Source organism: Parus major, chromosome 2, assembly GCF_001522545.3.
Source record: "Parus major isolate Abel chromosome 2, Parus_major1.1, whole genome shotgun sequence".
NCBI classification, from domain to species: domain Eukaryota; kingdom Metazoa; phylum Chordata; class Aves; order Passeriformes; family Paridae; genus Parus; species Parus major.
This window is the reverse complement of record NC_031769.1, coordinates 73,824,849-73,851,286: the sequence shown is the minus strand read 5'-3', so window position 1 is coordinate 73,851,286 and position 26,438 is coordinate 73,824,849. Positions and strand designations below refer to the sequence as shown.

General features: G+C 35.3%; 1 protein-coding gene across 1 annotated transcript in view; it reads right to left on the bottom strand.

Annotated features, from left to right (window-relative positions):
• CDH12 (cadherin 12) overlaps positions 1-26,438 on the bottom strand; it is a 231,235-nt gene that overhangs the window by 130,093 nt on the left and 74,704 nt on the right. The window lies entirely within an intron of this gene.

The window sequence follows — 26,438 nt, the reverse complement described above, 5'->3', positions numbered from 1 at the left end:
TAAAATCACCCATAGCCACATCAAACAAATGTGAGATGACATGAGAGAGTGTCAAAAGCTTTCACAGGCATTTGGCTTTCAGAGAAGATAAAGGGAAATACCTAATTATTTCAAGAGCAAGAGCTTTATGGCATCTAAAACCCAAAGTCAAACCTGGTTTTACAAAAATGAAAATATAAACGTAGTAATGATTACTATAAATGCTAAACAGAACTAAAAATACTGCCTTTTACACAAATATTTGGTCACTTGTTTTATGTTTTCTGAGATAATTACATTGTGAATCTAGGAGTTTTTTGTTCATTCCGAAAGAGCACAGAACTCAGTATTTTCTGCCTTAAATACCAATATACACATTTTTCAGGCTAGACTCTGATGAGTCTCGTGTTAAAATTTAAAAATAAAATAAACTTGAATTCAACTTCTTGGATGTTTTTGTCCCTTTAATCAATGTCTATCCTACAATAAATTTGCCTTAAACATTATTTTAAATGCAGGATTTTTTAAAATCCCAGTACCATATGATGAACTTCTTTTGCAGATGCCTTTACCTGCTCCATCCTTTAAATACATCTAGAAGCTTTGAAAAGATACACAAGATTACATAACTGATGCTGAAATAAAATATTTTTAAATCCACTTTTCCCATCTAATGAGGACTAAAATGATCTTTCATTATGGACACTGGTCAGAATGGAGTTTTCAAGACTGAATTCCCTTAAGCTGAACTGTAAAGTGATTATGGATATAGACTTTATTTACATGATGTACTTCCCAAGGTGAAACACAATAGAGGAAACATGGGACATGAAAGGAGATTATGTAGAAAATGAATTACTGGGAAACTAAATGGTTTTGGTAATGGGGCAAGAAGCTAAGCTATGGAAAAGGAGTTAATGGCAATTACTAACATTTATAGCTATTGACTTGAAATTGAAAATAGGTCCTTGTGACTGTGGAAGAGGTCATGGTTTGTGGCACAGAGCGAACATGAACATAGTCACTTCTTTGTCTACTTTTTCATCTCATCATTCTTCCTCAGTGAATATACTAAATTCTGATCTTTCATCTAGCTGCCACCCACATGAGATTTTAAATTATCTTTCTGGTCCAAACTAAAGCATTTTGCTTTTAAGGTGTTAAATATTTCCTTGCTTGCAAAATGAAAAGATAATGCAGTCTGAGATAATGAATGTCTATTTCTTCCTCATCATTTTAATTTAAGGGGCTCAAAACTTCCTGCTGTTTCATTATACTCTGCTCAATAAAATCTTGGTATTTTCCTTCCATTATCATTTAAAAGCTTACAGACACACATCAAGAGAAAAAAAGAATCAAAATTACAATCAGAACACTTGAAGGAAAAGAAATGTTAGTACTTTTAAAAGGGAACCAGATAATTGTTTTGGTAGTGTCCCTACATTAAATAAAATTTATTTGGGCTTCACTGCAAAAACAACCTTCAAGCATACTACTGGAAGTAAGAATATCACAGAGCAAAATTATGAAGCAGGAATTTGTAAACAGAGAAGCATGACAAGATTGCTCCCATCTGCTGTCATTGGATTTGGCACTAAAGCTGAGATGGTTGAGTGTATTTCTGATTGCCAGCTGTAGGTTTTAAGTTCAACTAGTAACAAATCAGGCTGCATTGCATGTCTTATCTGAGCCCTTGGATTATACAAGAGAGAATCAATCATGGTTGCTTTTCCTAGGTGGAGAAAAAGCAGGAAAAGCCAGGGCTCCCAAGACAAAGGAAAACCGAAATACAAAGACTAGACTAAACATAGTTTTTTTTCCCCAAATGTGTTGGAGAAATAAAGATTTACAACTGGCAGGATTAGCAATTCTACAGTTACTGATGTATTCACTGGGCTTCACAAGTATCACTCAGCTAGGACAACTCAGCAACCATTTCACTTATTTGAGCAGAGCTGCAATCCTCTGAATTAGCTGGGATGTGTCACATTGTATTTATTCACCAAATCTGCTGATTTTGACATAAGCTTCCCAGATGACACTGCTGGACAGCACGCAAGTGCACGCTTATTAGTAACCCACACTGAGCTATGTAATTTGTGGGGCAATTCAACATTACACAGTGTCAAATTACTGCAGAGGAACAGCTGACTGATTAATTTAAAATTAACTAAATTCTCCACCAATAAAAGAATGCAAAATTTAGATTCAGATGCAAGGATGAAGAGCAAGAAGCTAGCATTAGCAGTACTTACACAACACTAGGAAATAATCCTGACTTTCAGTGCCTGAAATTTTCCAGAAAGCAGTTTATGCTAAAGAATAAGTGCTTGCTACTGTGTCTTGATTTGTGTGCTACAAGCTGTTTTGCACTGGAAGAAAGCACATTTATTTTTTTTGTGCTGAAAACCATACAGATTAGTGAGAGACTAGTTTTTCTGACACTGTATCCACAGCAACTTTGGGTCTGTATCCCATTTCTCCTTCTTGCTCGCACTTATTTTCTAATTCTTGGTTTTTCACTATTTCAGCAAAATTAAAGGGCAAGAGAAAAAGTGCCCAGATATTACCTACTTCCCTCCCTACAATGTGATTATATTCCAGAATCACCTGAATTTACTGCAACAAGGTTGTGCAAATGATTGTATTCACACAGGTTGTCTTAATTTTATGTTTTCCCCATAAATCCTGAATATTAAAAATGAAGCAAGGCTTGGAAATGTGAGGGGTTCATTTCTACCTTTGCTGAAATCTGCACTTTTATTCTCCTGTGTGAGTAACACAGTTTAGTGTCAGATCTCTGGGCAAATCTGCCCCAAGTGTAAACTAATAATTTCTTGCAGCAAAGCTCTGTTAGTGCAGAAAATCATGAATATTTTTCTGTGATGGCAGAAAAAGACATATTCCATAATTCTTGCTAATGTGTAGAAACAATAACACATATGGCAAAGGAAATGACTGATTAAAAAAAATAAAGTATGAATAATATTACACAGACTATTGTAAGATACATTGCATAAATCTATGCAGAAATTGTGGCAGTGTTTTTGAATCATATCCAGTACCAGATGCCAGACTGAGTCAGTCTACAAGTCCATGTGATCTAGCAATCTGCTTCAGCCTATAACAAGCTGAATGCTAGTTTGCTTCAGAGAGGATGAAAAGTTGATAACAACTCACTACTAGCACATCTGGGAGAAATTATTTATTCAGTTCTTCTGACAGTTTCTAACACGAGGTAAGATTGTTTGTATTTTAGCAATAAATTAAGATCTTACTGCTTCAATAACTCAGTGTTATCAGCTCTGTGTCGCTTTCAAGCATTCATACACCTGCGTAAATAATTTCAAACTACATGAAAGACCAGGAAATGCATTAGGTAAGGTGCTTCAAGAATGGTTCTATACTCCTAGGTAAACTGAGCATTGCAGGAGCATGGACCAGATGTTTTTGTTCCTCAGTAGCCTATGGTGCTGATTTTCTCTTCAGTACCTTACTCACCTGATCCTCAACTGTTCACCTTCTCTTTCCTTAAATACTTCAATGACCTCTATTAATACAATCATTTTAAAAGTCAAATATGTAAATTCACATACATAGGCAAAGGAATCGGAAGGAAAAGAAGCTTAAAAATTGCAAGATAGTCTACTTTTAAATGAATCAATCTCTATACCCCCACAAATCATGAAAGAACAAGGGCTATGACGTCTGCCAGGATTGCTGTGATCTTAATTTCACAGCAATATAGACACAGAAAAGTTGTTGTATGAGTTGACAACTTCCCTTTCCACATTTCCCATCCTCATAAAATTTAAAAAAAAAAGGTAGAGAATGAGTAAAAAAGGTTTAAGTATCAAGGAATGCTTTAAATCCTGTCATGGTTTAAAACCAGTAACTAAGAAAATTACTTATTTCTTGCTGTGAGATATGGATTAGAATAAGGGCAAAACAGGCATAAAACTTAAAAGGAATAAAGAAAGTTTATTGACAAACAACAAGAATAAGAACACCAGAATAAACTTCCAGAAAAACCTTTTCATCCCTTATCTATCTACTATTCTCTCGTTCACATGACAACAGAGACAAAAACTTTGGAACTTTGGTGGTTAAAACAGTCCCAATTCTTGCTACAGTCTTTTCACCTGTCTTTGTAGAGAAACAGAAGCTTCTTCCTGTTAATTTATGGAGTTTCTCAGAAGAAAACTATTTTTGTTATAGTTTTCCATTGCCCTGATATCAGCTGCCCAGAGCTGCTGTTATCAGAGCCCACCCCTCCCATTTTCACATCACTCTGAGATGTGTATGGGTCATGAGTCTAGGGATAGCATTTTTAAGGATGAGTATTCAAAGGTAAAAAAGTCTTCTTCATCTGTTTCTGTGAGCTTCACTAGACAACAGTTTTCTCATTGCCTCTTAAGGCTTCAAATCTTCCAGCACTTCACTATACCATAATTACTCAAGTTTACACTTTGAATACTTTATTCCTCCCTACATACTTATCATGAATTAAAGGAGTTCTTTCCAGGACTTCATTGTCCATCTCCATAGTTTAACAGAAAGATATTTCAGCTAAATTAAAGCATCTTCTTAATTCTCTACCTTTCTTGAAGTTTCTTTTCTTTCTTGTCACTGGTAGTTTATAAAGTCTCTTTTCATGTTGATCATTCTCCTTTTCTCTCTCTGGATAAAAAGATTAATCCGCAAGTCTCATCTGGGTAATGAAAGAGTTAAAATCTTGCCCAGGCTGTTGTAGGTAGTTCTGTGGCCTCGGCTGGTGCAGGAACTGGAGCCGTCTGTGATGGAGAGTTCCTCATGGCTGCTCTGGAGAGTGTGGTCACCATCTCTGCTTGCTGCAGGCCCAGAGCCCCTCTCCTTCTTCACTCGGCAGTTTCTGATGAATTCTATCACGGCAAAACCTGCAGCCAAGCCAGGAACCGGCCCGGCCCAGACAGGGCTCGGGGCAAGCCCCCCGCAGGCCCCATCTCCCAGCCGGGAGATGCAGCAGGCCCGGCCCGGCCCCCGCCCGGCCGCATGGCCGGGCAGAGAGCGAGAGGCCGGAGCTCTGCTACCTTTCACCGCCAGGAAACAAAGAGAACTCAGAGAGCTCTGGTTTTACACTTTAAGGTAGGATTCACAAGTTGATCCCACTTTTCAATGTCCTAAACTGCTGTCAATTCTCAGCAATGACCGATAATTGGTCAGGAGAAAAGACTCTAGGCAGTTCTCAGCAACTTCAACTTTCTTAAAGGTAAAGTAACTCCATGACAAATCCCTAAATTGATATATTTACCCTATGATACACTCTGAGATTCTAGGTGTTATTCCACTGCCAATTTCACAGGCTGAAAAAAAAAAAAGAAATAATGAAATAAAATAATAAAATCACTGTTCAATTTACTTGTTACTAGTAAATCAACTTGCAGTTGCAGATTTATTGCAGTGCATACCTGGACTGAACAAAATGGTAAATGTTTCAGGCTATTCAACCATTCCATGCTATCACAACAGTATTAGGTACACATCCCGCATCTGTATCTTTATGTCATTTTTCTTTATGCAATATATTTTAGGACTTTACTCCATTATTTTCTCTTCCTTCATCTACTCCCAGGTATCACCATTCCATCTGTAGCCACCAGCTCCTGTACTTTCTTGGGTAAGATGTGCAGTGAAAGCTATTTGAGAAACCAGAACATCCATTCAACTCCAATATTACCTACAACTGAAAATACAGAATGATGCCCTGAACTGAAAAGAAAGCCATTTTTGTACAGTTAGCTTACACCCAAGCAGACCCTTTTTGGCAGATCTCTACTGCAAAAGTGTCTTGGTACAAGGATACCCACTACAAGAAAGGAGGGTGTAAATGAGCCTGGAGACTTTCTACTTGGAAGGCTGCCCTTTTAAAATATAATTATTCTACACATATTTTCTCTTGGCAAGCACTTTATGGTCGACACAGATTGCATCGTTTCTTTTAAAAACTGATAATTAGAATCTAATGTACTGCTTTCACACAAATGCATTTATTCCTTCCCTCTAAAAATACATAAACCTTGAAAATTTTCTTAAAATTCAAAGGGGTGTGGGGGTGCCAGAGACTTTAATTCAAGACATGGAGAAATTAAAAACACAAAAAAAAAACCAGTGTAATTGTTACTAATCAAATCCAATAAAATAGTTTTTCTTTCTTTCTGCCACACATAAACATCACTGCAGAGGACATTTAGGGATGAGGTAAAATCTGTTCACAACACAGACAGTGCAAATGTTTCCTGATCCTAAAAGTTTGGATTACCTAGGGCATCTTCTAAATAATAAGTTAACATGCATTAGTCAGGCAAGAGTGGAGCTTAAAGCTTGTGTTGAGAGGAGTTAAGACACTACTACAAATGGGTCAGATGAATGACAGTAGGTATATGGAAACTAGGAGCAACTAAAATCACAGAATCAGAGAATCCTTTAGGTTATAAAAGACCTTTAAGACAGACAAGTCTAACTGCAAAATCATGAGGTGAAAGAAAGGTGAACAAAGGGAGAAAAGAATGATTTTTTTTTTAAAGGTCAACTGGAAAAGAAGAATTTTAAAGCTGAAAATTATTTCTAATAAGAAGAGGTGTATTTTTACTAGCTTTGTACAGGGCTTTCATAAGAGGCTCCCATCTGTGAGAAGGTTTTCTTAGTACTATAAGAATTTCAAACAATAATAAAAAATGTTAATTAAAGAATTTGTATTTGTGTGTGTGTGTATACGTATATATACAAAAATGTTAAAAATATTATTTGAATTAGTAAGCTGTACGTATCTTATTATCATAATTCATTTTCTTTGTGATGTATTTCTATGTCTTCTCTTTTTATGTTTAGTAAAATATCTGCTTCCAAAAACTGACATTCTTCTGACTAGTTTTTGTAAAAATAGACAACATGGTTCTGTATTTTGAAGTACAAAATTAGAAGTTCAAATTAGACTGGAATACAATCTTATTCAAAAGTAACTAAGTAAAAAAGAATTTATACTCTTTCTTTAGTGATTCTTTTTTCACTAATAAAGCTGAGCTTTATTTAAATTAAAACACTTATTATCAAACTAAATAAAACATTATCTCCTTCTGTCATGGGGATTTAGTTTAAGCACACTAAGCCAGAACAGACTTTTCCAATAATGAGTGTGGTTGTCAGGTATTAAGATGATGGCAAATGAGTCACTAGAAAGATATAAAAACAGTACCTGACTGTTCAGTTCAGATGAATCTTCATCTCTACCAACATCATGCACTTGAGGGCTTAGGGATTGCTCTTTTTCTAATTCTTCTCTTCTGAATATTTTTGTTGCATTATGTGGAATTCAATAGCAACACTTCTAAAATCACAGTGCAAAACTCCCAACATTCCTTTTATGGAATGCCATATAAGTAAAAAAATATTGGCCAATGAAAAATGTGCACTAGTAGAGCAGTGAAAGAATAAAAAATTCACAATAATGTCTTAATATAATTTAATTATACAAGTAATTATTTATATAAGTTACAAATTGCATAGATTTCTGATGATTATTTCTGCATCACCAATTCAGCTGGAGCTGATGCATATAGAAACACAGTGTTCTGGTCTGCCCTTTTCAACTTTAATGCAAGAATCAACATTAGAAATAATTTTTAAAATTGAATTATTCTTATTGTTGTCATATAACTCCATGTTACAATGTGCTCTGTGCACATATGTTGATAGGTTTCAGTTCACAGTTATGTTGAATGTCATTTGAGAGAAATGTTCTGCAGAATGGTGACAGCTGATGAGAACTTCAATCTGTTCAGGTGTCTGGGTATAACCATTGTTATAACCAAATAACAACATAATCATGGGTTACAACAACAAATTCCATTATTGGCCATTAGACAGCAACAGGAGAGAAAATGTGAGTAAATTTATCAACATCAAATTTCTTCTTTATCCAGTGCAATTTTATATATTCTTCCAAAGGATTATGAGCTAAAATGAAGTGTGCAGCTGCTGATGACAGCTCAGTGGAAAAGGATTCTACCATACTATTAAATTTTTATAATTTTAGAATTTTTCAAAATATATAACAGGAACCATTGAATGTGAAACCCCCACAATCCAAAACCCTTAATGAATCAGATGGGAAAAGTGAAGTTGTGCCATGTGTCCTCATACATAGATGTGGTCTTTTCTCCACTGTGCACCCAAAATCTGTGGTAAATAGTCCTCTGGGTTGAGGGAGCCTGTGGAAGACATAATTTATTTCTAATGAAAGCATTTGAACTGGCCCAAGGAGGCCTGGTTTGATCTACACCTGTGAAAGCACTGGTACTCCCTCTGTACCTGTGCTTGGCTATATTCCCTGTGGTTAAGTCAGAGGATGATCTTGATGTCCAAAACTCAGAAATAATGGAAGAGAATTTGCCACAAACAGGGCTCTGGGGGAAAAAAAAAAAAATCATCCCAGCTTTAAGCAGGAGATATTTTTATTTCTCTTCAAGACAATACTTACTCACTGATTCCAAAAACTAAATGAGGAAAAGACAGCATTACAGTCAAATTCTAACTCTTGCTATTTAATTGTGCAAGATCAGCAAAATGTTCAATGGCATTGCTGTAATCAATTAAAATGGTAAGTATGATCTTTTGAGGTAGAGTATGTGATTGCAGTATTTCCCTTTTGAAAGAGGAATCACTATAAGTATATCAAACAAAGCTGCATCTCTGTATATAATACATACTGACAGTAATACATTATTTTGCATGGTGTTCCCTGCTGTATCTTTTCTACAACATATATAAAATATCAGTGCATGAAAATATAAATTATGCTGTATGAATAAATATAATAAAAATAGACACTAGAAACTTAGGAAGTCTTTATGTGAATTTTTTTGCATCTAAACCAACATTTCTAAGACACCCATTAAAAGAGAGTTTACAATTTCTAATGAATATCTATTTATATTTATGAAGATAGTCTCTGAAGATCACCTGATAACCACTGTTCAGAAAGCTGAGAACAAGCAGGAGCTTTATACTGCAAAGTGACCCTGAAATGAATCTGTTGGCACGGTTAGAAATTTTTAGTCTAGAATGAGGTGTTTATGGTCATGAAATGACAAAATATCTTTTCCTTCTAGGGTGCATGAATGTGATCCATTTTCTGTAGAATTATAGTCTATAGATCTCTTAAGCTACCAGGTAGAAAATCCTTTTTAGTTACTTGGACTTTTCTACACAGAAAATACCATTATCATCAGATAATGATGATAATGATTGCATGACACATGCAATCCTCATCTCACCTAATAATTATGACATTATGGACTTGTTTCTTGTTTGAGATAGAATTTATCATGGAAGCTATAGCTACAGCCAGTCAGTTGCATGATGTTTTTTCTCTCACAAGAGTTCCCCTACCAATGCTAGTAGGAATACCTACTTTGTGATAGGAAAGTGTGGGCTGTGCCATTAAGTTTCTGAAGTGACAGAATAAAAGACAGATGCCTGTTGAGAACTGCCATGCTGCTGAAAGAGATCTTGACTCTGAGCAGCTTCCCACCCCTTTTCTTGGTGGTATTCACTTCTCCACCCTAAACATCTGGAGCTAATTGAATTCCTCTGAAGTTCTTTATCTCAGACTGTCCCATCTATCTAGAGGAATAGAATAGCTGGCTTTTAGTAAGCCTGGCTCTTTTTAAATTAATTATGGAAAAGTCACATTTCCTGCTAGAGTTGCTCTTCTGAGGAGAGAACAACCTGTACATACATGAGGGACAGTACCTGTGAGGCAGCATACATTTCCACACCACAGCTGCAACTAGGAGAAGAATAAGTAGATGGAGAGCTATGCAGTCATAAATGTCTAAAGGCAAAGTAGGCACAAAGTAATCTACTGTTCATCAGTCCCTGACACAGAAAACCCTAGTTAGGGGTTAGCTGATCTCCACATTCATATAAATGGTGCAAAGTATTATGAACAGATGAATCAGATGTGCAAAATATCCAGAGACAGCTTCTCTGTAAAGCCAAGGGCTCAGTATCCTTCCTAGAAGAGTACCCTAATTAGGTTCCCTAAACTAGATTTACTCTGCTTTAGGAAGTCACAACCTCATGACACGCAGAGGCGTGAAAGGACACATTATTACATAGAATCCCATTGCCTTACCCATTACTCTAAATAAGCTGAATTTTTCTGTGTCAAAGATGATAACAGAAATGATAATATCAACTATACTGATAAATACACAACTTTTAAGTATTTCAAAAAGGCACTCTGTCATAAGCGAAAAGTGACAGGTTCTTGTAGCTAGAATGGAAAAAGAAAGACTAGAACTTTAGCAAATGCATCCCTAGGAATGTGTACTGAATGAGTATCAGTTTAAATCCATTGCATTTGGAAAGCTAAAAGATTATAAACTGATTATAAAAGCTTATGCTTAATTTTATACTGATTGGAATCTTATTTAGCAAATACATCTTCTGCTATTTCCTGATTTATATCAGTGTGCTCTTCAATTCCAGCTTGAACTTGGAAGGGTTTAGAGTAAAGGCCTTACTAAATTCTGCTGGTGCTGATGAAGCTTTCTTCATTTTTATCCTTCCCTTAATTAATTTTTCTTTGGTTTTTTTTTTCAAGTATTTTTCCTTATTGACTGCCTAGCAAATGTATGTTAAAAACTCCCTTCCTCATGTATTTAAGTTTAATGTTAAGTTAAATAAAAAATTTCTTCCATACACTAGCTTAAAGCTCTGTCAATTAAGGTGTCTCTTTTTGTTTGATAATGATATACTAGAACAGATAGGGAATGACAGAGTAGAAAGATTGTACCTCAGCCTGTCTATCACTGTGACAAGTCATACTATCATAAACTGTTTGACCAGTTCTCCTATCTAAACAGGAATAAAAACAACTTAGTTCTATCACAGAGGTGAAAAATATAAATTTTAACACATCTATTAGAGGGATAATTTTAAAGCATTTATAGGCACAGAATTTTATGAATGAAATACAATATCACTTGAATTTTTAATCTCTTTGTCTTAAGTTAGCCCCAAAAAAATCAGGCCAACATTCACACTACAAGACACAAAAAAAAATCCAAATTGCAAAATAATCCATCAAGCATGGACAAATCCAAGCAGCAACATGCAAGGAAGAGAAGGTACAGCAAAGAAACTGAAGGACCACTTCTGTGCCCTGTGAATGAATTTCAAGAAAGCACAACCCCATGAATAATGTTCTGGCTGCAAGATTTCCCCAGAACAACGTTTTCAAAGGCTGTATTATCACGCAGCAGTGTTGATTTTCCTCATGTTCCAGAAGCAGCATAGGAAAGAGTTATGTTGTATGTATTTCTTTCATTTTGGTGAAGCAGTTCAGATATGACACATGGTGCATAGTTTGCATTTTTTTACTGTCTTATGACCTAGAGTTTTTGGGAGATTTTTTGAAGTTTGAGGTTTTGCAAAAATTGGTAAACATTCTATTTCAGTGGGGTCTTTTCACTGATCAACATTTGCATGGAAAAAAAGTAGGTTCTTAAGACACAGGTAAAGCATCAGGTAGAGTTTGTTCTTCCTGGCTTGGATTACTTAAAACTAGCAGCATTTATATGGCATTATACAGAACTGAATGAAATCCCAAAAATCCCGTATATATTCTAAATTATGGATACATTCATATTTCATATATTATTAAGCTACACTGTGTAAGAATATGCCTTCATATTATCTAATTGGTATGCCTTCTTTTTAACAAAAATGCCACACCTATGTACTAACAAGCAAAAAAAAAAAAAAATCTTCCACAGCTCAAGGTTACATCATTTCTGCAAAAATAGAGCAGTTTAATTATAAATCTGAATGTGATTGTCTCTCCTGGATTTTCCCAATTCGGTTTTAAGGAAGAACATGTTGAGTTTACGTGCAGTTATATGCTAGCTATAGCATTCACTTTCAAGATTTACTCATATTTTTAATGTATAAAGACAAATGTTCCTAAGAATCAGTGAAGAGTGCAATACAATAGATAAAAGAATGTAGAAAGCTTTATAATTTGGAACAGAAATTATTGCATGGCTGCTATAAGATCTCTGTTTTCTATAGCTGTGGCTGTATTTCTGTTTTATACTGATGAAATGGAAGAACAATCATCTCTGCTGCTGCTATTGGAAGTGGAGAAGGAAGAGGAGAGCACAGTCATTTTACTCCAGGGACAAGAAGGTGGAGAGAGAACTTAGAAAAAGCAAGGAGCGAGGTAGAAAACCTGTCTGGATGAGTTTATATTCCATTCTTCTGACAGAACTGCTCATTGAAAACAACAGAGATGTTAATTCGTTCCTATCTTGCATATGATTCTTCTGGAAGTCCTTGGGAAATCAGATTACGAGGACAAAATCTGTCCAGGATCCAGGGAAGTGTAACTGTGTCCATAAAGCCTAAACCTTTGATTTGAGAAAGTCAATGACAGAACTCCCATTGTCTCCAATTTTATTCAGTAATAATTAAGGCCTTGTAAGCACTAGCAGGATACTCTCCTGCAGAGTATTGGCAGGGTTCTCTCCTGCAGACTGAGAGTAAACATTTTCTTTTGTTTAAGTTCATGTGCTTAGGGAAATTTTCTTTTCACCTTTAAGTTTTACCATACTAAAGATCTCAAAATGGAAAAAAAAGAAGTCTTGTGTAGAAACCATTCATCAGCTCTCCCCTCAATCTCTCCCACCCCCTCCTTTTTCATTTTCCAAGGCCTCAAATACCTCAAATAATAATATTTGATTATTTCAAGAATCAGGGGTAGGATAAACTTTATAAAAAAAAATGCTTTTGCAATTTAACACTAACCTTTGTTAGACAGAAATTACCATGAAATCCTTTCAGTGGTGCAGGAGTTAGTTTTGATGTGGCAGGTATTTTATCCATTCATAAATGTCTGTAGAAGTCAGGCTTCTTTCACTGACAAATGTTGCAGCTATTGGTAGCTAAATTCACCTCCATTTGCAGCAGCAGTTAATTATGATCAAGGAAGTGAGATTCACAAAGGGAACCCATTTTAGCAATTTTCCTAAAAATATTCCTTTGGTGTGATAAATGACACACTTTTTGAACATAAGAACAGACTTATCTATTAAATAATAATATATTCACTGTCTGTAGACCTTCTGAACATCAAACATCATCTTTCCTTTGCCACCTGCCTTTAAGTTTTTACAGATTTCATCATCTTGTGACAGTCCCAAATGTAGAAATGAGGACTGTGGAAAGTGTTTTTGCCTCTTCAAAATGACTGTGTAAATATTTTACTCACTGAATAATAGAAAATCTCCATAGAGAATAAGGCACTTTAAGAAAATACAAAACCTAGTGACGTTAATTTTGGTTATGCCTGAAAGAGATACATATAGAAACTTCACATTTGTTAATGGGAACAGAGAACAATGGCACCTATTCAGAATTTGATCAGATCTAATGAAATGGCATTTGTTTATAACAAAGCTTTCGCTCTAGCCATATTTGCAACATAAATTGAACTAAATTTAACAATAAGGGAGAAGGCAGTCTAATTTACATAGGAACATAAATCCATTACTGCAACCAATTAATCCAGAGAGGTAAAAAATAGAGAGCATTTTCTTAATCCAAATCAAAGAATGAATAGGTAATTGCAGTTATTTACTACGGAATTTTCCAAGAATGAGTAAACCAGGAAACAGTAGTTATTTCTGTTGCTCCCACTTTTTTAGGGGAAAATACTCTAGATATAAAAATTACCAAATCTGTTGAAAGCTAGTATTTTTAATGCTATTAACAAATGGAATATTAAAATATTTATTTTCAGTGTGAAGTGGTTTGTCAGAAAATCTCATTTCTTTCAAGGATATCTGATGATGATTGGTCTTCTGAAGTATTGATTTAATGAGTTAGAATAGATTCTATGTGAAAACTGCCTTATGAGAGTACTCTCTTGTAAGTAGTGCTTACATTAATTGAAGAGTAATGCACTCTAGTATTAAGGCAAGTTGTTTTCCCTATCTCATTCAGGAGGCAAGCTCTAACTACCAAACTATGATCACAGTGTGTGACTGACTATAGGAACATGGCAGGTGCAGCCTCTAAAGAGAGAGTCTGCAAGCCATCCGTGGAAAGCCATGCAGGGATTTACTCTGTAGAACTGCACTTTATTTATCTAGTGGGAATAAGATGTAACAGCCACAGCTCATACCCACAGCAGGGAACAGGTCTATTTATAACAGCCATGTGCCCCAAAGAGACGATTCTATTAAAGGAATAACGTCTTTAAGTAATTGAGCCTTATTTGACTCAATAAGAAGAGAAAAAGTCTTTATGCACAGAGCTTCCCACCTTCCTCCTCTGACCTTCCACACCTGCACAGGGGAATAGCCATCCTTCTTGAGCTGCTATGAGATCCAATTTAGAGCCACATCCTTTACTTTAAAAGTAAGTTTTTTGAGAGGATAGCTTAGCAGAATGAGAAGAATACGGCATTCACTTGTAGTGAGCCTTTTTAAGCTTTCAGAATAGATTCATCTCTCATTGGCATCCAGCTGGCCTTGTTTTGAGTGCAGCAAAATTTTCATTGAAAAAATCATATAGCACAGACAGAAAAAAAGAAATTAAGCAAAACCAAGCTTTTGATTTACTATATGTGTGCCTTAAATGTACATATTTTTCATCTTAATGATACAGTTACTGGAAACATGAATTGGTGTTGTGGGATGCCAAACACCTGTCACAAAGAAATTTCATGCTATAAAAGCATGAATAAACTATGTCCCAGCACACTTACAGCCATATCAGGATAATGTTCTTCTGTAAGAATTCAACTGAATACCAATTTTTCTATAAATGTTCTTTTAAAATTCATAAACTTAGCAAGAAACACCAAAAAATATTTTGAAATTCATAAATACATCAAGATTTCTTTGCTAATTTGTTCATTAACTTAATAGCCTAGTTAGACTGGGCTTAGGTTGATTAACAAGCCATTATATTTCCAATCTCACATAAAATGAAAATAATCTTAGAATTAGTTTGATTTAAATAAAACTAGTAAGCAGTTGTGTTTCCATTGGTGGAACAGCTGGTACCTGGAGCAATAGTTATATACTTTCTTCCTATTTTGATATACCAGCTGTACTATACCACTAGTAGCAGTGTAGAATTTCTGACTTCCTGAAGCATCTATTTTGTGGTTAGTACTGGGTTGTTACTGTGGGCCCCTAGAAACAATTTTGGGTCTTATATGACTCCTTTGTTATCAGCACCATATGATTGACTGTGGAATATGGGATTCCTTGGAATTTTTTTTTTTTTTTCCTGTAGGAAAAATCTTTATCCCTGTAAGATAAATATATACAAAGTGTGTGATGAAATGTGAAATAAAAACTGTATTTTAGAAGAAAAAGGAATGGGATAATCTGAAGATGTCTCTTCAGTACATAAATTAAAAATTTATTTGATGTCGATTAACTTACGCTCAAAAAAACTCTTCTGTACTTAAGCAAGTTTGCTCTCAATGAGTAATGTTTTCAGTTTTAAGAAGGAACAAGAAGAAATATTATTGGAAGTCAGAAGAAAAAAAAATACAGAGTAGTTCTCCAACTTGCCTTTGATCTTTGAATGTCATGACTTTGATAGGCAGATAAATAGGTGCTTCAGCCTGGCTGGGCCGTACAAAGCACAGTGAAGAACAGACACATGCTTGTCTATAAAGAGGTTATAAAAGAGAGGTTACAAATCTCAGCTGGAGGCTATTTCTCCCCATGAGTGCAGTGCAACTTTCTAACATACATCCTTCCTCAGCACAGCAGCACAAACGCATCATAATCATTAAGGGAAGGTTGTAAGGTGCTTCCAGATGACTTCCCAAAAGGGCAAGTAAACCACTGTTTTCCCAGCATTAGTGACTGCATTTTGCAGGCTGATCCTGCTGTTACTCCTACTTCTGTCCCACAGGAGAGGTATGTGTGCCAATGCCATGCCAGGGCAGCAGATACCAGCTCTTTCTCTACTTAGCCTGCAAGAACTCCTACATTTCCTGGCTGAGCAGTAGTGCCAGCTGTGAAAAGAATGGAAAAGCACTTTTCCCCATGGGCAGGAGAAATAATAAACTAGTCATGGCAACAGCAAATTAGCAGCACATATCAGCACTGCAGGGTGTATATAGGATTTGTATAGTGACACACTGAGTCCCAGAGGTGTTACAGACTTTGACAAAGGAAAGGTAATGATGTTCAGGTTCTACAAAGCCACGTTCATGTAAGAGCTACAGATGATAACTGAGAGAGCATTAGCAACCCTACTTGGAGGAAGGGAAACAGACAAAGAAATAGAATGGTACAAAGAAGCCCAATGGTACAATTTGTAAACAGAATTCAGTGAAAGTGAACTGACTTTAATGGCAGTACTCAATCGTTCAGCTGCCTTCCAGCACAATAGTTGTAGATGAGTGTAAAGTCTGCTTTTCATTCAAGCCACAGAACCTCAAAGGTCAGAGAAATAAAGAAGAATAGTCTAATTTCATAGAACTTCAGCTAGGACCACCTCAGAAATTATCGATCTTAGTAACTCCAGCTGAGTTAGTGAGCGAGAGCAAGACAGAGAATAGCAAAACATCAGCTCTACAGAGAGCACCAACTAAAGCAACTTATTCTCCTTCCATGTGAAACTGGGTCAGTTTGATGAAGGTTTAAGGTCAAAACCACTAACGGTCAAGACTGTGAAACCAGAGGACCTGCAAGAAGAAGGTTTGGATCATTTGCCAGCTCAAAAGTAAATAATTAAATGAAGTTTCCCCAAGTGCAGGCTTTACACACAAAAACAGACACCCACAGATTGCCCATATGCTTCTTTTAGAGTAGCTCTTTTCCTAGTTAACATGGAAGAGAAAAATGAAAAAAAAAGATAAAAGAAGGAGAAAAAAGGAGACTGTGATCAAAGGTGTAAATCATATGCATTACTAATAGATGTTGCAAAACAGTTAACAAATGTTTCCAAAAGAAAGGGCAAATGAATTTTACATAGCCAAGTATTTTAAAAATACACATTTTATGAGAATCTTAAAGGGAAAAACAGATGGCATTTTAGACTGCGTTCTACATACAAGATTTCTCTATCACAGATTGTGAATTATGTATATATCCTTCTCATATCTTTTATATATAAAAAAAGGTTTTAAAATATTAATTTTTTGTAGTTTAGAAAACGTAACCATGAATATTTTCAGGAATACATAATCTGAAGCACTAGCTTTCAGAGAAATAAAAATAATAATAACATAAACAAATATTCAGAAAATTACTTCTGTTCTTCATAACACCTTGTATCATTTTTACACCAAAATTTTATCTTGAAATATTTATTTTTCTGTTGGACTATTCTACTTCTCTTTCCATTTCATAAAAATAATTAAACTACCCTTCATTTTATCTTTCATTATTGCAGTGGAAAAAACTATTTAAATAGATTATCTATTATAAAGTAAATATAGTAAATACAAACAATAAGCAATTTTTTTATTTCTCTGGTATAATTCTTACAACTTTGCGTTACCTGCTTCATGCTTGGTCTTAACAATCATTTAAGATCAAGTCAAAATTTATTCAAATTGAAATATCTTGGTGACTTCAACATAAATTTGATCTATCTCATAATTTTTATTGTTCTTGATTTTTTTTTTCACAACATGAAAAGTAATGAACGTATTCTAACACAGATGAGAAATAATAATAAAAAGAAGACTTAGACAAATGTAACTTTTACTTGCAAATCACACACAGACACATACAAACACACACACACATGCAGCACCAGACTTGGAGGTTAATTTCTTCTAAATCAGTACCATTTTACACAAGCAATGCAAAGACTTATTTTTAGTGCCTAGATTTTTCAAGAACTGTAAGTAATGAAAGATATACACTACTAACTTGAAATTTTTGCATATTCAGGCATGTAAGTACCATAAATATAAATATCACTAAGAGTTACTCCAAACTGAGATTATACACTCATGCTTTATACTACTGTTTTGCATAATTTCTTCCCCACCTTTGTACACTAGACAGTTTAAATCTCTTCTACTCAGTAGATAATCTTAAAAATACTGGAAAATTTAACCAAAGTTTAGGGAAAGACAGCTGACTAAATATGCCAGGACTGACCTAGCCTTGGGTAGTGTCTCTGTATCTATTTTTTATTAGACACAAGCTGTACCTATGTTAGCAGGTAATGTGAACCAGCGAGAGTGTTCTGTAGAAGGAATCAGCTGATGGAGAGGAATGATGCAGGCAATAAACGCACCTCAGGGTTTTCTGCTGCGAACAAAATCTCATCTGGTTCGGTGGACTAAGTGCCAATTCATGTAGTGTATCCTCTCATCTTTTTTTTATTGAGAAGTGATCTAGTTTGTACTCTCCAAGACCTCTCCTGATGTGAACAAAACTACAGTAAGTCTGAATGATCAAGAGATTTGCCTCAAAATTGCCCTTTAGTTCGGAATGAAAACACTCATGAAGATTTGCCAGCTATCTGGTAACGATTTTGAAACATGGCTACGACTTCAGAATTTAAGAAGTATAATATTACTTCTTAATTTTAAAAAATCAAAAATAATTTTTAAGGTCACATTTATTTTTTGGACACAGCCCAAAATGCAAGTGAACTTGTCTGCATTGTATCTTTAAGTAAAGATATAGAACTCTCATTTACCGGTTATGTTTGTGCTGGCATAAAGTAAAGTGAACTGGAATTAAACAGGATAAAATGAAAATTTACTTTAAAATCCATGAATATGAAAAACAATTTCTGAAAATATTTTTTCTTAATAAATTCTGTTAAAATGTGTTGACAACATTTAGAAAAATTTCTTTATTTACTTCATAAACATTGTTTTAGGATCATCTTGTCCTTTAGTGTATAATATTAATGAACATTAAGACTATAAATTATTTTCAGGGGTTTTTAAGACACTGTCATGAAAGAATACCAATGGCTTTGAAAAGTCCTTGAATAAATTTACTCATATTTATCTCTGTAATTTACTTTTTTTTCTGCAGTTTGAGTTACATTACCGGAAAGTAACACTGGAGATAAATTACTGGACCAAATAATTTCTGCCTACTTATTTAACTTATTTAACAACATATGGACTATCCATCACTAACAAACATGACAGTAAACTCCCCACAAACACACAAGATAAAAGAACCTTTGGTTCCCATCCTAGATATTGGGAAGAAGGATTTTATATGCCTTTTTTCTCCCAAAAAACACCACTTTATGTTTTCCCCAATAATACAAAATTATCTGTACAATGCATTAAATGTGATCAGATTCAGGATGTATTTCTTATTATCTTGTATAGCCTATAGGAAAAGTGATGTCAATAGGCTAATTACTTATACCATTACTTTTTGCAAGTTTTTAACCACTAATACTTGGAGATAATTAAAGAAAATGAGCAGCCTGTCAGAATTATTTAGTACACTGAGGAAGCCACTACTTCAGAACCAGTCTCTGGGGCTGGACTCCCCAAAGAGACATGCTAATAATCTATTAGAAGGAAGACAAGTGAATACCCATAAAGCACAAGTCAGACAGACTGTTACAAACACAAGACTCTCGGTTGCCTGTTTTGCCAGTTATTTTAATAACTTTGTCATCTGTATGGATGATCCTTGAACACAGTAGGCTCTTGTGGACTTGGCAGCACTGACCTTTAATCCCCTTTCCTCTTCCCCTTTTTTACTTTACCTTACTTTACCTTGCAACTTGACATTATTAATTCCAAGACTAGGAATGGACTTGGGAGCTAACTACTTAATCTAAAGAGCACTGCAGTGCTGGATGTAGGAAAATTTAATCAGTAATCCTTTAATTCACTTCCAGGTAGACAAATCTGCCCAGCTCCTTGGAAGTAGCGTCCTTCAACAGAGACACAATTCCCTGCTTATCAGTTGGGACAGTATCAAACTGTAGACCATTATTTATATAAAAAGCGCCACATTTAACAAGAATTAGAAGAATCAGAAGGATGGACTTTCTAGTTTTTAAGGTTTCAATTTAATTTTTGGATTATTCAGACAAATAATTCTGTCTTCCTGTGCTTTAACTCCCTACTTTGGGAAGAGAGCTGATACTTTCTTGCCTCACAGAGCCATTGCAAGGATAGTCTTTGAAATGTTCAGATGCCTTAGTGATGAGGCCCAAAAAAAGCACATATTTGAATCACTCTATAGACATGTTAATAAACAAAGAGGACAGAACAATTAATTTTTTTTGTAGGATCAATTACAATTTCTTTTTAATAGTGTTGCTCAACAACAAAATAATAGCTTAGACATTAATTTATTTTTAATTGTTAATATATCTAATTTTATTACCCTGAGTAATAAAATTATGCTATATGTGCTACCAGACTCACCTGGCAGACAACTCAGCTTGCTGAGGAAGGAATGATCAAGAGCACTTCAGAACCAGACTTTACAATAGCTTTCAGATATGATAGTGCAATTAACATCTCAAAATGGTGATAGAGTAAATAAAATAGTACTTAAAAAAGAACCAAACCTAATCTTTGCATCCAAATGGAATGACTCATTTTTGGTTTTGTATTTTGCTGTACAGAAAAAAAAACCCAGCTCAATTTATTGTTTCTAATATATCAATCATAAACTTGTTTATTATAAGACTTATATAAGCCTTTTTATAAGCCTTTTAACTTCTTGATAATATCAAATTTGTCTATTAGCATATAAATTGTTCAAAATAAGTAAATATTTTACTTTTAAAAAATAACAGAGCAAGACATACCTTTACTGAAAAGAAATTTTCAGTTGTACTGGTCAGTCTTTCAAGTTTTCTTTATAGCAAGCATCTTTAAATTGGTTTTTAATCAGCACAAATGCTCTCTGCCAGAATTCATTGTGCTTGCGCAGGAATCTCGTGATTCTGCAAACACTCATTGATTATTTTCTTGGACTCTAATACTGGCATCAATTAAACTAGAATCAGTAACCTGCTGTTAGGCTGATATAGCTGGGTTTGACAAGCAGGAGTTATTAACTGGCTTATATGACAGTGCTGAAAAGTACTCTGGGTTTCTAGAAAATTTATACTGCACCAATAATGGCGATGAGACTTTTTTCCTTAGCTTTCTGCTCCACAGTTTATGCTTCAATTCTCACAGTAAGAAAAAAGCAACATTGTTACAGCAATTAGACTGTTCTGTCTCACTCTTTTATTATAATCCTTGATTCACATCAGCAATAATACATACATTTATAGGCTGATGGTTTTTGATGTAATAACTCTTGTGGACTATCCAGATCTGCAACTTGACACACTAAAGAAAATATCTTTGGATCCTACATTATGAAACATTAAAAAACGGTGCTCTCTTCAATGTAGTAATTTTACACTGACACCAAGGTACAAGAAAACATAAAAGATTCAGAATCAGCTGTGATCAACATCTTACTCAGACATCACTCCTGAAAACCAGTGCTATGAAAAAAACTTAAACAACCTCTTGTGGATGACATAGAATCATCATCAGGGACTTTTGCTCACCCACTGCCACAATGACATAAGAAAAGGATTTACTAATTAAAACTCATCTACTGACATTATCCTCTAGGATATTGGAACAGAAAATGCCCTCATCTTGTCTCACCTTAATCTTTAAAGAACAACTTGAACTGAATACCAGAAAAGGGTTTTTGAAGACCCAAAAATTAAATAAAAACCAAAAGGCTGGTGTACACATTCATGACAGGCCTACATTCTTTTTTACCCAGCACATGAAACACCTACTCTTCTTCAGTGTATGTGGGATTTTGTATATAAAGACTGTATGAAAACATATACAGAACTCTGAAGGTTTTTAAGCTTGCAAGACAAAGAAGAAATTCTTCCACAGAAGTAAAGCAGAAGATGTAATAAAAAAAAATCCTTTCATTTACTTCTTGATTTTCAGCTTATCAGGCAGTCAGACTAACAAGACATGATCACATTTTTCTCTCTTATCCCCTTTAAGAGGTCATTTTATTTTCATGAAGCAGATTGTGAAGTATAATTTAAACCACCTACTGCCTTTTATATGACATAAGATTTGCATAAGAGGGTAAAAATATCCCAGCAAAAAAGACATAGAGGAATAGTGTTTTCTATCTGTCTGTCTGTTACAAGTGTGTTTGAGTTTGAGTGTAGGTACCACTGTGGTTCAAGGGTTGTCACCTTGATGCTGCTTGTGGATGATGAGCTTGCCTGGGAGGTTTCACTGCACCTGATCAAGACCCCTCACATTCCCAAGCTGGCCTGAGCATTGTTCCCTCTCACTTAGAGTCAGAGGGGAAACCAAATCACAAACTGAGTGTGTGGGCTGCATCCTCAGCACAGCAAATGTGTTTTGTGCTTAGGTCAGCTTCAGATAGAGGGGATCTTCTGGGGAACCAGTAGGGGGCCAGAAGAGGCTCAGCTCTTTCTAAGGATGTTTTTAAGGACAATACTGTGAGTGACATAGACTTGAAAACTAAATAAACAGTTAGTGTGAAATGGCTTGCAGCATGAAATATTGAAAGGCAAGAAGATTTGCAACAACATCCCAAGCCTCTCACTAAATGGACATTTTTCATGGCATTACATTTTTATAGAGACTTGCGTTTCTGTCTTATGCTTTTTGAATCTAATATTATTATTAATATAGCCAAATTGACAAAACAATTAGTAAATTGTTATGAGAAGTACTGCAGGTATTTGCATTTCACATGTGAAGACAAATATTTGTATTTTTCACTAGGAGAGATGCTACTTAATAAAATATATTTTTTCTCTTTAGAACTGATTTCTTACTTGATGAAATTTCTTGCCCATTAAACTGTCCAAACCAATTTCAACAAATTTAGATGACTCACTTTTGGGAACATGACTAATATGAACACTTATCATTATTTTAATCTAGGTGGAGGAGCAGAGCTCCCAAAATGTCCCCAAAACCTGGTATACTGCACTGGGTGCACATGGCCTCCAACCCAGAACTCTGGCAAAGGTGAAGGCCAGAGAAAGCACAGTTCACCACATAATTTCCAAGTGTCCAGCAATTCATGCATATATTGGTGGTGACTACACTTATTAGCCTTTGGAAATTTGATTTTTTTATTGTTTATTTCATTCTCTTATCATTAACATGAAAATTCTGTTATCTTTGCAGCAACATGTGGCATGGAGATACTTTTCTTGGATTGATTCATCTTGTGAAGAATCACTTCCTTTCCTTTGCACTTAATGTGCCACCTGTTGACTTTGTTTGTGCCCCACACATCTTACATTATTGAAGGTGGGAATCTTCCTCCTTTAGTCTCACCCCTATGTTCAGGATATTTTTGAGACCTATCATACCTCCTGCTCTTTTGTTTCTTTTCCAGGCTAAGGAAACCTATCTTACTCAGTTATTCCTCACTCAGGAGTCAGTCCAAAGGTCCTGATTAACTTTTTGTCCTTGTTTGTATTTTTCCTAGTTCTTTGGGACACATGTTCTCTGCGAGTAGAAAGAAATCATTTCCTGTGGGGAAGATACAGGCTCACCAGAAATTTAGATACAAAGCTGTATTAATGACATCTATTTCCTTCGGCTGCTGCTAACGATTTCTAACATCCCATTTGCCATTTTTGGCACTCCCTGCACACTAAGCAAATGTGCATACAGTTATTATGAAGCAAGATCTCATTTGAGAAATTATCATTTCCACAGAGCACAACAATTTATTAATGAAATATAAATTCTTCCCATCCTTCCACAATATGTACCCCTTTATATCAGATTTCATGTCTTATATTATTCCTGTTTCATAAGGTCCTTTTCCCATTTTTTCCATTTAGCCTTTGTCTTGAGTAATTCTAGTACCTTAATTTGAGGAGCAAACACTCCCCTGGATATTCTCACACTTTCCAAGATAATTTATGTTGACATTAAGTAGCACAGGCCCCAGCCTAAATCCTTACTGATACTGAATATAGCATCATAGTGTCCAGGATGAAACATAGTAATGTTTTTTCAGTGGTCAGTTAAATATTTTCAGAAGAGTAAGAGTGAATAATCCATCTGTTACTGAAAATCTATTTTTTTTAGCAAGCAGTAGCAAGGTTTTAATGGCATTGCAGTATCAATCATTGATAACAGAATCAATAACAACTCTAACTTACATGTTCATGGACTGACCGCTAAAATAAATACGATACACACAAGGTAATAATTTTTATAATTACAGCTGATGTTAGAAGACAGGAGTCTTTTCCAAGTTTGCTTTGTTCTTCACACACAAAAGAGCAAAGAACATACAGAAGAAAAGAACAAGAATTTCTCTTGTAAATAGAAGAATAACTACTGCACACAGATATTTAGACAAAACATATTGTATTTATGCATTTATGAAACAAAACCTTCTCCAGAGGAAAATTAAATTTAAGCTAGTTACTAAAAATAAAAAACACTTTCGTTTTAATTCTAGTATGTGTCAATGCTAGTGGGCATTGTGTTCTCTTATTAGTATGTCTTTCAGCTTTTCTCCTCCCTTTTTCATCTTTTAGGATCTCAGCCCCTGAGCTAGGTGGGGGAGGGATATGTCACCCAGCAGTGTGGAAACAATCACCTTTCTCCTTAGTCACCCTCTTCTGCCTATAGAGCACACATATCACTGCACAGTGAACTACACCAAGAAACTCATCAGAGTTTAAAAAAAACACTGGAAGGAGAAGGCCAATTTTACACCAGATTGTTTTTATGCTTTAGTTCATCTTCCACTCTTAGAAACAGCATCATCTGTTTCTAAGAGTCTGATAATGACTCTACAAGGTTATTGGCTTATTTGGGATTTTATAATCTCCATTTAGATTGACTAAATGATAAGCAAGAGACAACAGAGAGAAAACTATGTATGCTATAGTGTTCTTGTTACAAAATTATTTCCCACTACTGGGGCATCTAAATAATAGTTCATTATTTTTATGTATTATTGTTTTGTCCTCAGTTTTAATCTTGAAAGATGTAATCAAAGGTGTTTTAAGAAATAATTATTATGTAGTAAAGACAATGTTTGTTTATGAAAGACAATTAATTTACCAACACATGTGGAAAATATAAGCAAGTTTTTGGGTACACAAGGTCTACTTGAAACTGGAAGAGAAGCTGTAGAGTTCAAAACTTGTTAACTGGGTTAATTCCTCAGAATTTAATAGGACACGTAACAGATCCTATGCAAGAGGTAAGATGATTGCAACTTGTGCATCAGAATGGATAGCAGACACAGGGAGGCAGAAAGAAGGATTAGAGAATGGTTGTCTATAGAGGGAGAGACACAGGTCATGTAGAGGCTGTGGGAAAGGAAGCCTTGTGGATAGAGGGAAATGATCATTGCCATAAAAACAATACTTGCTCCAAGTCCATTGCTTTCTATGTTATATGACAGAAGTTGTGATTTGATACATCACCTTAGAGTAACAGGGCATTTTGCATTTTAGGACATCTGCTGCCCTGTCTTTCAGGGCCCTAAATGACAAACCCTGTTATGTAATGGCAGTTCTTGACAGGACTGTCAATTCCAGTCATTGCTGTGTCTAACTTGCATACAAGGATATTAGCTGCAGTGACTGAAGATGACATAACCTTCTAACTTGTTAGCTTCTCCTATATGTTGGTGCAGGACAGCTTATAGGAAGTTAATATTTATTTTTCTTATGAAGCATACTTTATTAATGATTGATTGATTCTAGCCATGGGGTTTTGGGTTTGTTTTGTGGGTTTTCAGATTTCTTTTGTTTGTGTGTTTGTAGGGTTTTGTTTGTTTGGGTTTTTTTTTTGGTTTTGTTTCAGAATATTTATAATTTTTGTTTGAAAAAATGAATTTAAGTTTTAATTTTATTACATTCTATTTCATGTTCCCTCTTTGGTTTTGAATTTCAGTGGTGATTTTTCACGATGTTTTCAAAAATTTGCATTATTTTGAAACTATTTTAATCACAGGATCCACAAGGAACTTTAAGTCCTTTCCTGCACAGAACAGCTTCAAGAGTCACATCATGTGCGTGAGAGCATTGTCCAAATGCTCCTTGAACTCTGTCAGGCTGGTGCTGTGACCACTTCCCTGGGAGCCTGTTCCTATGCCCAGCAACTCTCGGGGTGAAGAATCTTTTCCTGATATCAACCTCCCCTGACACAACTTCAGCCCATTCCCTTGGGTTCTGTCACTGGACACCACAGAGAAGAGATCAGTGTCTGCCCCTCCTCTTCCCCTTACTAGGAATTTTTAGCTCCAATGAGGTCTCCCTTCAGTCTCCTCTTCTCCAGGCTGAACAGACCAAGTGCCTTCAGCTGCTCCTCACACAGCTTCCCCTCAAGGCCTTCACCATCCTCGTAGCCCTCCTTTGGACACTCTCTA